Source organism: Meleagris gallopavo, chromosome 10 (assembly GCF_905368555.1).
Source record: "Meleagris gallopavo chromosome 10, MGAL_WU_HG_1.1, whole genome shotgun sequence".
NCBI lineage: Eukaryota > Metazoa > Chordata > Aves > Galliformes > Phasianidae > Meleagris > Meleagris gallopavo.
In genome coordinates, this window is record NC_139413.1 from 13120989 (window position 1) to 13135096 (window position 14108).

At 38.4% G+C, this 14108-nt stretch overlaps 1 long non-coding RNA gene across 1 annotated transcript; it reads left to right on the top strand.

Annotated features, from left to right (window-relative positions):
• The first annotated feature begins 204 nt into the window (after positions 1–204).
• LOC104912259 (uncharacterized) lies at positions 205–13773 on the top strand. Its single transcript, XR_014885289.1, has 2 exons — positions 205–344; positions 440–13773. It is a non-coding gene; the product is annotated as an uncharacterized LOC104912259 (long non-coding RNA).
• The last annotated feature ends 335 nt before the right edge of the window (positions 13774–14108 follow it).

Genomic DNA, 14108 nt, shown 5'->3' on the forward strand with positions numbered 1-14108 from the left:
GCAGGGAATGCCGGGACGAGGGGCGGGGCGCGCCCGGCCTCGCCTCCGCCGGCCGGGGGGTGCAGTCCGTCTGCCGGCGCGCGCTGTCAGCGTCGCGCCGGGGCTCGCCTCGGGAGCGGAGAGGCGGCAGCTTGTGCAACGGGTAGTGCTGCAGAAGGGCGGGCGGCGCTCCCTCTCATCTCCCCGCAGAGACAGCGCCCCCGCGCCGCCCCGCGAGCAGCGGGCGAAAGGGGACGGGCGGGCGGGCGCGCGCCTCTGAGGGCTCGCGAGGGCGCGGCGTGCCCGGCTCCCGTCTTCTCCCTCCGGCACCTCGGCACTGGCTCCTGACGCAGCCGTACGCTCGTGTGAGTCCCCAGTGTCATACACGGGTAAAGGCAGCGCGAAATAACCTTTCCAGGAAGACTTTCACGTCAGTTTTGCCACACTGTCTTTCTTTTAGGGCCCTGAGAGGAGCTGCCAAGCTTAACTTTCGACAGAGAGGAACATGTTGCCAGTGTGAGTATAGAAAAGCCGCCCCTGCCGGGGCAGAGCCGCACGGCCCGCCCCCGCGGAACCTGTTCTACTCGTAGGTGCTTTTCCTGTCCCAGCGCAAACACCCGGGCCGGCATCACTGTCGTCGCACCTGGGGCAATTTTGTCTCTCGGTGCCGACGCTGGGATCTCAAAACAAGTTGTTCGCATGTTCTAGAGCACTGGAGAAAGGGCTGTTCGATCTAGTTCTCTGGCGCTGACTTGTGCGCCTTGGACGGTTTGGTAATCTCTGTGCTTTAAAGCATCGGTACATTGGTGTAAACTATCCCATGTGTATTCTGATCCTCTGGAAAATATGCATCAGGATCGCAAAACATGAAATTTATTGTGTATCAAAATTTTGCTCTCTATATTGCTCAGAGTTGGGGGCCCTATCTTGGTGGGTGTTGGTTTTCTTGTTTGTTTGTTTGTTTTTGAAGTTTTAGATATTTTGACAGTAGGTAAATCCAAAAAGCTAAAAATCAGTAATATCCTCGTCAAATAAAATTTCATATATTCAAATCACTATGAAAATGAAAGTCTAGAAATTTTGAGGTACAGTTTTCATCTCTGCCACTTTTCATCTCTGTCTATGCTGGGATCAAGAGCAGTGTAGTGTTGAGACTTTTTACAGATCCTCTTCCCTCCGTAAACTTAGGTTGGTCGTACCCTTCCACTGAACCATCTTTCACATATAGCCCAACACTGTGTACATACAATGTCCATCTATTTAAGCCACGCTGACCTTTGTTGTTTGCATGACTTGTGCTCTGCTAAGTTTATCTTCTGTCCTCACCCCAGTTTTTGAGTTTACCCAGTACCATATTATCCTGTATTTCATCCATCTTCTACCTTGTCTTTAAATTATTTCACAAATGCCTGTCATCTTCTAGGAAACTTGTCTCATGCATTGAGTTCTCTCACAGTTCAATCTACTGTCTTCATTTTTCAATGTTGTTTTTTATCAAAAAAACTTTGCAGTAGAACTTGGTCCAAAACACAAGGCTTTTATTGACCCGTTATTTAATCAGTTTCCAACATTACTCATGGGTGAGCATATTTGTGGTAAAATCACCCGCACTGATCAAATGCTTTTGTGACAGAAGTTCCTTCTTTGTTCTGCAATCTGAGATCTGCTGTTTTTCAGTACTCTACATGTTGTGGTCACTTTGTGTTCTTGGTACAAGTCAACTGGAAGAGTTTTCCAAGGCAGCAGATAATGACAACGTTAGTTCAGATGTCTCAATATTTATATCTCAAATATAAAAGCCAGAGCTTAGAAGAAAATAAAGCAAACTACCAAGAGTGTCATCTGTATTAATAATGGCATGGATAGCCTCCCTGAAGAAACAAGATCAAATTGAGACCTGTGCTTTTGATATGGTTAATGGTATGGTTCAAACTTCTCATTATCTATGTAAAAACATTCATAGAGAGAAAGCCATTTAAACTTGAGACTGTACTATGGAAGACTGAAATGTCTAGGAATAGAAAAAGCATATTTACTATTAAAGCCTCAAATCCAGTAGTTGAAATAAGGATACCTCATAACAGCAAAATTAGGTTGTGGTCTGTTGTCTGAAGAGTTAAGCAGAAGTACTCACCTAAGTACTTCCCAGTCCAGCTGCTGCTTTCCATACAGGATGCCATATTTTCAGTTACGCTGGTTTATGAAACCAGATTATGAAATAATTTAGAAAAGTAACATTGGAGGACATATAAAAGTTGGAAGCTTTTAATTTTTAACCTGGATCCACTCCCTCACAATTTTTGCAGTGCAACTCCTGAAATACTTGCTTGGGCAAAATATGTTGTGCTTCAATTTTACAATAAATTAAATGTCTGTTTAATAAAAAGCAGTGATAAAATTGCTAAACAGATTAGATTCTCAAATCATATCATCACTCAATATTGATTTTAACCTGTTGAGTTTTAGGGAATAGATTTAAGATGGGAATACTAGAAACTTGTATGGAGTATTTTGTCCAACTAGTAACCACGTGAATATATCTATTTTAAATGGAGTCTGGGTTAACAAATGAGAAGATGCTCTGATTTGTTTCTTCTTAGAACAGGAAGAACCTGTATTATTTGCTGTTGGCACTTGGCATACAACAACCAGCTGGTTTCTGAGAACAACATATCTAATAATTAAATGAAAACCATGTTGTTTATTGTAGGCTCAGTGTAACATTAATAGCAGGGAGAGCATTTGCAAGTGTTGTGAAAGGTAGCAGAGGAGTGAAATTAATTTATGCAAGTTGATGTAAGCTGTAAGGTGCACATTAAGTTTGAAAGTAGTTTTTATGGTGCTCGTGCCCATTCTGTAGACTTGCATTTGCCTGACATGTAAGTTCATATAAATTGAGCAAGATTGTTCACTTGTTTGATGTTACTGTGATATTTGAAAACTTACTTGTACTAACTAGTAGAACAAGGACAGTTCCAGAGACTGATATGGTGTCAAATCTGAGTTCTCTTATGTTTATCCAGTCTCTTTCAGTTTATAGTTTCAGAATTTGAAATAGTTTGCAGGGAGATCAATGAATACTCTACTAATGCAGGCATCAGTGTTAAATGATAAGATTTCGCCAGTTCTGCTGAAGTCCTGTGCCAGAGTATTAATTTCTTGCGTGATTTTGAACAGAAGGAAATGATTCATCTGAGGCTGAGCTACGTCTCATTTTTATCAGTGTATATATGTGCGATGAATAAAGATATGGATTATTCCAATGACAACTTTGTCAACGTAACTAATACCAACCAGATGGAACCATTTCACATTTAGTCGCTTCACATGACTCGAATCACCAGTGTGGGTGAACTAATGTGGATATGCTATCTGCCACTCAAAAAAGCACACCTCCACCTCTCTGAAATTTATGCCGTGAGTTTAGTCTGCAGAGTGGGGCCTCTGCATTGAAATGGACGTAAACTTTATTTGATCTGCAGAACAGGGAGAAGAAGGGCTTCCATTTCTTTGTTCTTTACTGTTCTTGCCCTTTTCCTACCCACCACCTGCAGGGCCCCAGGAACTTAAGATTGGGAAGGTAGTCGTTCTGGACAGAAAGTTAAATTTATGAATAACATGGTGAGATTGTAATGGAAAGATGTCTTCACTGTGCTGTTCACAGTGATGTTTAGAATGCCGATATTTCTATCATGAGTCACTATCATTGGCAACCTATGTGAAATAAATGTAGAATTAGGTTTTTCCTCCAAAATGCAGTTCTCTGCTTTTATTAAGTGCCAGTTAGTTTTTTGTGCTTCATTTGCCCATCTTGGAATGGCTGAGGTAGGTATAAAAATGGTTCCTATTCAGCATGTTTATTTTTTTTCCAGAACTTAGTTTGACCTGACAGCTTCTGGAGATGCAAAAGCTATATTATATCACTGCTCAACATTTATTTCTAACTTATCTCACATATTGTATTATTTTATGTATCTATCAAAACATATTTTATGAAAGAATCCATTTCAATTTTCTATTGTACTTAGAATAATGTTTGCAAGAAAAAAAATGTTTCTTTTTTCCATCAAAAAGTGAAAAAGAAGAAAGTTTTTAAATGAAACCTGAATTGTTGTAGTTTATTTCTAACATCAGTAATGTAGAAAGGATACTAATGTAGTACAAGAAAGATTTTAATACATTGTGTGTAGTTCTATTTCCTTAGTTAATTGTAAGAAATTAGTAATGAGAGTCCAATCTTTACACTCTGCCCAACTCTTCTCCTTGTCATATTTCTGAAAACTGCTGTCACCTACACCGAACTTCCATCCTTGATGAATACTGCACTTTTTAATCATTGTTTTCTGGGTCAATATAGTTCAGATCTTTTTTTGGATAATTAGATTTTCTCCTCCATATGCAATACTTCTTGGAGAATTTTTCTTATTTTTTTTATTGTTGAGCATTTGTTACTGCTCAATTACTGTTTTGCTACATGCTCACCTTGCTGAAACAAGATAGATAATGAAGGAACAATGTGGTAACTGAAGTGGGTTTCTGGAGTTGAATTCCTGTCTCCACCCATTGTTTCACAAGCTGGCAATTTTTATAGCAACACTTCTAATTAGCTATGTTAGAAACACTGGACAGTTTATGAGCCTAATGGCTTACACACTAACAATCCATACACAACATCCTCGTAGTATTATTGAATAAACTTCTCACTTTTTTGCTTAACACTGCCAAATTATTGACTTTTGAAAAACAGATTTCTGTGCCTTTTCTGACAGTTCTTGGCCCGGAGCTGCCTGCAGGGCTGGAGAGACCATCATGAAATGCTTGGATCTCTCTCAGCTCCTGCTAAGTGTATCAACCTACAAAGTAATCATGCACAACAGATTTCCTTACAGATGACGTTTTTCAGTCTCTGCACCCTTCCTCCCTGTGGACTGAGTAGTCAGTTATCTGTTAATCAGGTACTACACAAACTCAAAGGCTTTTACTGTAATGGTTGTGCCACACCAAAACACAGCTGGGCACAGGAACTGAGCATAGGTAACAGCTGCTGACTTTTAAGAATAATCCTATTGATCTGAATGACTGGAGAATAAAACTAGATAAGGGATGAAAGGAACATATTATGAGGAGGCAATGCTTATTGAAGAAGATAAACAAATCACTTGAGAAGAAATCAGCGAAGAAAGGCTATATAAACTGAGGTGTCTTAGCACTAGAGCACGTAGAGAGGGAGACTGAGATACCCTGATCAGGAAGCCAGTGGAAGAAAGGTTTGGAGACTAGTTGAGCAAGGAGATTACAGGGGCTGAACGATGATCCTGGTATTGGGAGGGAATCAAATGGTTGGGCAAGAAGATCAGACTAGGCGTGTGTTACAAAATAGTAGGATGACACTGAGCTAAGGTGGTAAACAGAAAGGAGGGATTTTGAGTTAATTGATTGGAAAGGAGTAAGGTTGAAAAAAGGTACTTACATTTAGGGATGGAACTGACTTACATATGAGATGGAACTGTCTGGACAAGGAATCCGTGGCACCTGAGCTAGCAATTTCTGGTAGAGATGTAGTAGGACACTTGACAGGAAGTTCACGTGCAGTTCTTACATGAAGCTGTACTAGTCAGTAGATCAGGACTGTCTAGGTAAGCAGGCTGTTGCCTACAGGACTGCTCTGTCATATGTTACAAAATATTTTAGGAGACAACATACGAGGTAGGTGACAGTGGGAAGCAAAATGATAGTTCTGCAGCTAAGGCAGCTAAATGGTGATCACTGAATGCTACAGAATCACTAAAGGATGCTGCACCAGAATACGCACACAAAATTGGCCATTAAATGCATTTTCCCTTTTTAAGAGAAATGTCTATTAGAGATGCATTTACAGAAGTGTTTCATGCTGCTAAGTAGTTGCAATTTAAGTGGAGCTTGCTTAAAACACAGTTTTTTAAAACAATTAGCATTTAATAATAGATTTTTTTAATGTAACATAGTATTTAAATGGCATTCATTGACTAGAGCTAAATAGTGATTACAAGTGAATTTTTCAAGTGAACTCTAAATAACTGCTTATTCACTGAATGAGACAGCAATAGAGTGGTAAAAATGTATGAAGCCATGTAATTAAATGCTGCATCCTGCTGTAGCATCAATTCAGGACTCTTGTGCAGTTTTAAACCACTTCTGTGGCAGACTTATTCAGCATTACTGCACACATGCAGAATCCAACTACTTGAATTAGCAACATTTTTGGGGGAGTGGGAAACAAGAAAAAAAAAAAGGGGAAAAAAAAAAAAAAAAAAAAAAAAAAAACAAGGCCAGGGGAAAAGACAGGGGCTTTCTAATGCTCTGCAGCTCACTCTGACTTTCAGTAGTTGTCATAATTGAGGTGCTGGTGTAGAACAGTAATCAGTGTATGGGTGAGATCTAGTTGCTTGCTTTTTCTTTCCAAGTGTATGAATTCATTCTCAAATTTAAAAAGGAATGCAGGAACGGGTAAGAAGCAACAAAGAAAGGTGTGAATCATGAATGACTGATGGCTTGTCAAATGACAGGAAATAATACAACTGAACTGTATAGAAAGTAGATGAGTAGTAGATCTTTTTTGATTGAGGAAAGCAAGAGAGACTTCACTATTTATTAAAGATCATAAAGTCATGAAGAACAAGACTGGAAGTTACCTTCAAGACCATCCAAGATTGACTTCAGCAAAGATGGTATAGGAAGAGAGGAATGAAAAAGATCAGGGAAAAGGAAAATAACATTATTAACATGGTGAGCCTCATACTTGTACGGAAGAGTTAGGAAGAAACACATTCCTAAAAAATAGTAGAATAGGTAACAAAATGTGTAATTTTGTGTAAAAATAAAATGTGGCACAAGTGTGCTTTTGTTAAGTATGAGATCAAGAAGCAGAGAAGAAGGTAGAAGGTGGGCTCCTGAGGAATGTGAAGAAAATAGCAAACTTTTAAAGAAATACAAAACTTGCCACAAAGACACATAGAAAGAGTGCTGGTATAGCTTTTGTTTCTTTTGTAAAAGGACCTTACTGCTACACTACTACTATTACTACTACTTACTAACATTTAATATGTTGCTACTAAGATATGTTAATAATGTCTTTATTACAAATTTATTAATATTACATATTGGTACTACTAATAATTCTGTGATGCTACTGATACTGTATTTAACAACAGATATTAAGTTATTTAGATTACTAGTGCCCAAGACAGCGCTTGCAGTCAAACATGCATTAACTTGTTCAGCAGCTGGAGATACTGCTTACATGGTTTCTAGTATAGCTCATGCCCACAGAAAATTATTATCTGAAACTGAATTCATCAGTGAAAAAAATGTACAAAGCTGTCCAAATGTATTGCCCATCAGGACTGTTACCCTCATACTTTATAGGCTGGTGCTTTATATGTTTAAAAAATTGAAAGCTTCTGTGGACAAAAATACATATATGCATGTGTATATAAATATTATATGCACAGATACATAACCAAACTTTCTCTATTGGTAGAGAAAATAAATTAATCCTCTTTCATACAAAAAAAAAAAATAGTGAAGTTTTATCCTATTCCAACAGAAAGAAATCATATTACTCTTCAGCCTTAAGGCACAAAGTTATGTCTCTAACCAACGTGAGAAAATTCTCTGTTCCTTCCTACGTAGAGCTACACCCTCAGCCACAGCTGAAAGCTCGTCCTCTCCTGCCTGCCAGCTAGGGCAGAGTTTATAGGGTAGGGCAGGATTCTTTGCTCCAGCTCAGCAAGACTGAACCCACCAATTTCATCTTAATGATGAATATATAAATAGAAAATACACAGTTTAACTATTAAGTAAACCATCATCCAAATTACATCACTACAAGTCAGATGTCATCTGCCAATTTGCCCTCTTATCTGAAGTGAGAGTTTTTACCACATGTAAAGGCAAGTTTGCATGTTATCATCACATATTAGTTAATGCACTCAATGTTCACACCCTACTTGATCTCTTGCTAACTTGGGAATAGCACAAACAGGCATCCAAAGTAAGCAAATACTAGATATGGACCAAGCCTCTAATAATTGTCTAGGGAGTTAACTAAGCCAAAAGAAACTAACTAGTTCTAGTTCTTTTCCTAATTTTTTTTTTTTTTTTTTTTGCACCATCCGTTTGTCCTTCAAGTACATCTGTGTCATAATCTTTAAGTGTATTAAATTTTCAACATCTGAAATTGAAATTCAGGATTGACTTATGTGATGATCTGAATAAATCAGCAGCTGTTATGTTGTCCCGGTTGTACTGTTGAAATACCTTTCAGTCCAAAAAGCTCTATAGTTCTGAGAAGAGGAGGATGAATAAAATTGCTAGAAGCAAGCAGTAGATCAGGACACGTAAGTACTGAGCAATCCTCGCAGGCAGTTTGCGAAGGTTACTTCAGACACCACTGAAATGTCTGTTTCTCAAGTGGGTGTTCAACAGCTTTGTCTTTGCTGTTGCACATTGAAGCAGTTGTTCCAGTTACTGGTGGACCCTCGCTTCTTCAGAAACGTCTCTTATTTTTTCTTTCACATTAAGGAAAATCTGGAGCTTCTGTTAACAAGAGAAACAAGGCTTTTGTAGCATAGCACATCCACTGCCTATGCATTTGCTACTGGGAAGTCAGCGTGTGTGAGGAAAAGATTGAATGTGTGAATAAAATAAGGTTTTATGACCAGCAGTGCACCGTGACTTCTGCCTTCCATAAAGAAAGGAAACAAAGTATTAACTGAAACCTCAGAAGAGCAAGAAGGGTTAAAACAAGCACAAAAAGTCAAGGGAAGGAGGAAAGAGAAAAGGAAGTTCCTACATTTTTAATTTAAAATCATAGCCATTATTTCCTAGAAATTCCAGATGGAAAATGGGACTTCCCAGTTACAATAGCAAGGCATGGATACCAAGTTCATTCAATTGTGGTTACGTAAAATATATACTTCACTGGTTCAATAAAATTTAACTTATCTTTCAAACTTCTTCATAATAATCTAAACTAACTTTAAGGTTCATCTCCAAATGTTCTAGATTCATCATCTTCCTTTTAAATGCAATCCTATGGAGAGCCTCACACTAATATTTTAGGGTTATTGCCACTTGTGCTCTTGGAATTTGCTGTTTTCAGAATTCCATCACCAAGCTAAAATATAATAGCAAAAAAATTGCAAGAGAAATAGTAGAAAATAGAAGTCAGACAAATGTGAGAATAGGGGGTACAAATGCTCAGAAGTTTACTTTGAATCTAGAAAGTCTCCTCCAACAGAATGAAATACTTTAACACAACCAAAACGCAGTAGCTCGGGTTTTCCTCCCAGATACTAATTAATAAAAAAGAGGTTCTGAAAAAAATGAAAATAACTGTATTGTATACATGGTAGTGAATTATTGGGCTGGGAACCAAATCTAGCTCTTCACGTTTGTTTTCTTTGTAGGTTTTCTTTGCTTTCCCAAGGCAGTATTAATGCAAACAAGAACTCTGAAACAGCACAAAACTCTCATTCAACCTGTGCCATCAAAACAGACAATTATTCTATGCTTGTGACTCTTTGCTGTCTATTCATTCCAGCACAGATATCTTCTTAACTGGGTTCTTAGCTTTGAAGATATCACTCAGCATCTTCCTGGCAGCTCTAATAAATTAACATGTCCAACTAGTCTTTGGCAATACCTGACCCACCACAGGTAAAGCTGGGCTGGCAGCTTACAGAACACTCAATTTCTTGAAGAGAAACCACCAGAGAACTCCGTAGAACTCCGTAGAGAGCGGTTCCATGTATGAAAGCATACAGCGTATGGTTCTGGGTGTCTCTCTCCTGATAGTTTCTGTTCCTGTGTTCCAACTGGGTATTTGCTCTAGAGACTTACTCCTCTAGGTTAGGATCTCCTAAGTTCTGATGCTAATTTACAAATGGCCAGTTTTTACTTGTTTGTTTTTCACAGTCATTGCCCTTTTACTTTAGCAAATCTTCATCCTTGATTTTTACCATTTATGTGTAATGGTGATATCACATCTAATCTCAGCCTTTTTCTTCCTTTGGTCACCTCAGTAGTCATTTCTGCATGTGGGCTTACTGAACGTTCCATTTTGATTTCTTTGATTTCATACCAGTGTCAATCTCCTATTTCTGCTGGAAAATACTTCAGGTGGTTGTAAAAACATCAATATTTACTTTATCACATTTTACATGCATCAACTAGATCAGTCTGTTCTGCTACTTCCAAATACTGTTGTCTTACAGCACTTTCTTTCTTATTATTCTTCAGAGACATGTTGCTATAGTTTATATTATAGAGTTTTATTCTGTTTTGATGCCTCCTTTCTTGAGATGAACCTTCCCCCTGCCCCCCAGGCATAATATCCCATCTCTCCTCCATATTAATGATACCTTCTAGTTTTTTGTCAACAGAACACTGGTAACATTCATGTCAGCATCGCTAATAACTACATTAAAGTCTGATAGCTTTCTTCTAGCCTGGATTCACCTCCCCGAAATCATTCAATGCCTTATTACTTTTAACCAGTTCCTTGCCTATATGATAGTCTTCATAAAAATTACCAACTTTGCAAGCTTGGTTAAAAAATTTCTGAGCGTCACACAGTGTGCATAATTAGCGTTCATTTAGGTAATGTGTCACACTACCTTTGCCTAGAAAATGCTTGGTTTTTTTCCCCCAAACATAATTGAGTCCAATACACTCGTCTACTTTTATACCTGATTATACATCACTTCTCTTTTTGCACACATCTCAGCTACAACATTCCCTTCACTCATTGCACACAACATTCAAGGATCCATCAGACATGAAAAACTTCTATTCTCTCCCTCTTTTTTGCAGTAAGATACTGTATTGCCTCTTCTCCTGTCATGTGCCACCCTGACTTCACACTCATTCGAAATATTTCTCATGGAACTGATGCAGCAATATTCGTATTCTAGTTTTCTCCATTGCCACATCCTGCAGATTTGCAGCTCACTCAATGCAAGTTTTTCTTCAGTCACATCCTACTCCTATATTTTTATTTCTATTAATTGTACTAACCATGGGTTGAGCAGTGTATTTAAATTTACTTTAGGACAGTCGAGAAAGTTCCCTCCCCTTCGAAAGATCTTTACATGAATAATCAGAAACTTAGACAGGGTAGCCACTGTGAAAGCCAGAGAGACGTGAAACCTTTGCTGTCAAGTAGCCTCTGAACTTGGTTGTGGTCGCTCACTCTGGCAAAGTCGCAGCCGGTTGTTAGCAGCCAAAAGTCCTGCGATTACCAGTTGTGCCACACGATGGCGCCATAATGCTGTGTGTAAACCAAAGGGAACAACGAACGCAAGTATTACACAATTAATGGAGGGCAATAATTGAATTTGCTGTAATCTTAACAGACTATTTCAATCCTAAAGTCACGTTTGTTATTTTCTCAGTCTGTATTCATTTCAACTTCATTCCCAAGTCTCACGTATGCATTAGAGATGGCTTATTTTTTCCTTTGATTTATCAATCGTGCATTTGAAGAGCATATTCCTTCCTTTTTCATCGTATTTAAAGCAATCTCCATCTCTGTCGATTTGCTTTAAAGTTTCACTAGTTAGGAGACCAACAAAGACCACCTGAGGTTGCTATTGTGTTTCTGTGGTATGTTGGAACTGTTTATATATATCCCCACAAGCATTCCTGAGAAAGCCTACGTAACTGAAACAGTTAATTTAATTATTCAGAGAATTAACAGTAACAAAATTAAAGTGACTGCTACTGATAGACGTTTTTTGTTGGCCATCACACATGTTAACCTTATAAAGTTAAGATGAAAATGGTACCATTAATTTCACTCCAGCAAGAGTCCTACACATGTTCAAGACCCTTCTTGTCTCAGATTTATTTTGAAATTAACTTCAGGAAATGGCAATATCTCTGAACATTGCTCAAAATACAGACTTACTGATACACAAAATATACAAGAGTACACAATGTGAAAACTAGATGCAGTTTTGGGAAGTAATATGTTTATCAATGGGAACTCAAGGCTCTGATTTATGTAGGCTTTCAGTCTAATTGGGATTAACACCTGGCGGCATATCAGGATAATACAGGTGCCTTTCTGTATTCAGAACTTTTTTCCCCCCACTGTAACTTCCCTCTGTTCTTATCTCCCAATAATGCAATTATTTTATTACGTTGACAAAAGTAATGTTAAACCATAATTCCATTCAATAAGATTTATCAGTAAGTAAACATATGTAAAAATAACATTGCTAATGTTCTCACTCCTTTGAGTATCATCCTAGTTCAATCTTGCACATTTTTACCTCTTTCAGAATTACCTTCACCACCATTTTCAAGCCTTAAAGACCTTCTGCTCTTACTTGATATTCATTTCTACAAATAAAGAACTACCTCTTCTCTGTGCTGGAACTAACACTGATTATTGTGCTAGCACGGTATGGTGGAGCTTCCTGATGCCTCATCAAAACTATCAAAATGTTTTCTAGGATGGAATATCACTGAAAACAGCTGCTAAGTCTTTATCTGAAACATTTATATCTGATGGTGTTTCAAAGCATTTGATAAAATGCCTTAGAAGTGATGGTAGAAATGGAATAAGTACATAACAGCAACAAATTGCTTTGAGTTGGTAAACTCAAGGATTTTATTTTCCTTGTTTAATTATTTAGCTCTTTGTTTGGGAAAAGAGCTAAGCTTCCTGATATGCTACTGATCTATGTTTCATTGAGATTTGGACTGTGGGACCCTTCTCGACATTCCACAGAAAATAGTTGTAATCCAGAGCACAAGTTGAGGATATTCTGGGACAACAATTATTTTGTCTTAATCTGCCTGAACAAATTTGCAAAATTTCACCTGCTTTATGGGAAAACATTGCACACCTGATCAGGAATCATTACAGAAATGTTCCTGTTTCATCACCAGCGAAAGCAAACCAGCAGCATTCCCTTCTCCATACAGATCTTTCATTGTAAAGGAAGCAGTTAAAAATTTCACTCATAACCACAACTTATTACAGTAAACAATTCTCCTTTCATATATCTGTTCTAAGTCTTTGGTGAGAAATTTTGTCTGATGACAGCACTAGGCTCAAACTTTCATAGACACAGTTCCACCCAAGAAACTCCCAAGTCTTCAGATGCAAATGAGCCTATGAAAATACTAACGACTATGGGAGTGGGTGCATAACAAACTTTCATCAGAAAGAAATTGTGGTGCCTCGCTCCATAGGTGTTATAATAACTGTCAGGAATTCAGGCACTGGCCTCCAGGTGAAGACAATTAAGCTATCCTACCAGATCTGGAATGTGTTGGGAGCAATTCAGTGACTAGTTGTAAAGGAAGGAAGGAATGTGTCCTGCTTTTCCTTGTTAGGGCTTGCTACCACCCTAGGGATAAGTGAATTGTTTATTTTCCTCTTCAAGGAAAAAAAAAGTTTTACGTTCCACCTAAAGCAGACAATCTGAACAGCTTAACCCTTTCCAGTTCTGTATGCTGTATTCAATCTTTCTATTTTAAAATTCTATGAGTGCAAACCAGGAAAGTTCTGATCTAACGTAACACCTGCCTATAAGCTTCTCTGTCTCTGCTACAAAAGCTACAGGAATCAGTACTTCCCACCAGGCAGGGGAAGAATCAATTTCTGGTTTTCATCTCCAGTGCAGAAGCAGTGACACATGTCCAGAGCAGCAGCAGATTATCCCATATTTGGTAACACTGCTATGCTCTGAAAATTGAAAACAGAACTTCACAAAAGCAAAAAAAAAAAAAAAAACACAATGGAATTTTAAGTAAAGCCCTGTGGCACCATACTAAGCCACACAGAGCACTCAAAATGTCCTATACTGCATTTTGAAAATATCCTCCATTGGTAATTTTGATGTGCAGGGTCATACACTGCTGTTAATTTCTTCTCCTTACTGATTAGTTTCACTCACTGCACACTGGCAATGGTGGAGGCCCCATTCCTGCAGCTTATTCTGGCAGAGCTTGCACTCACAGATCAGGTTTTGCAACAGGAGCCAGATTCAGAAACTCAGGCTGAATTTCAGTACGAAGCTGTGATCCTCAAATGTCAAAACAAAACCAATATCCTCCCCCCCACCCATACACCC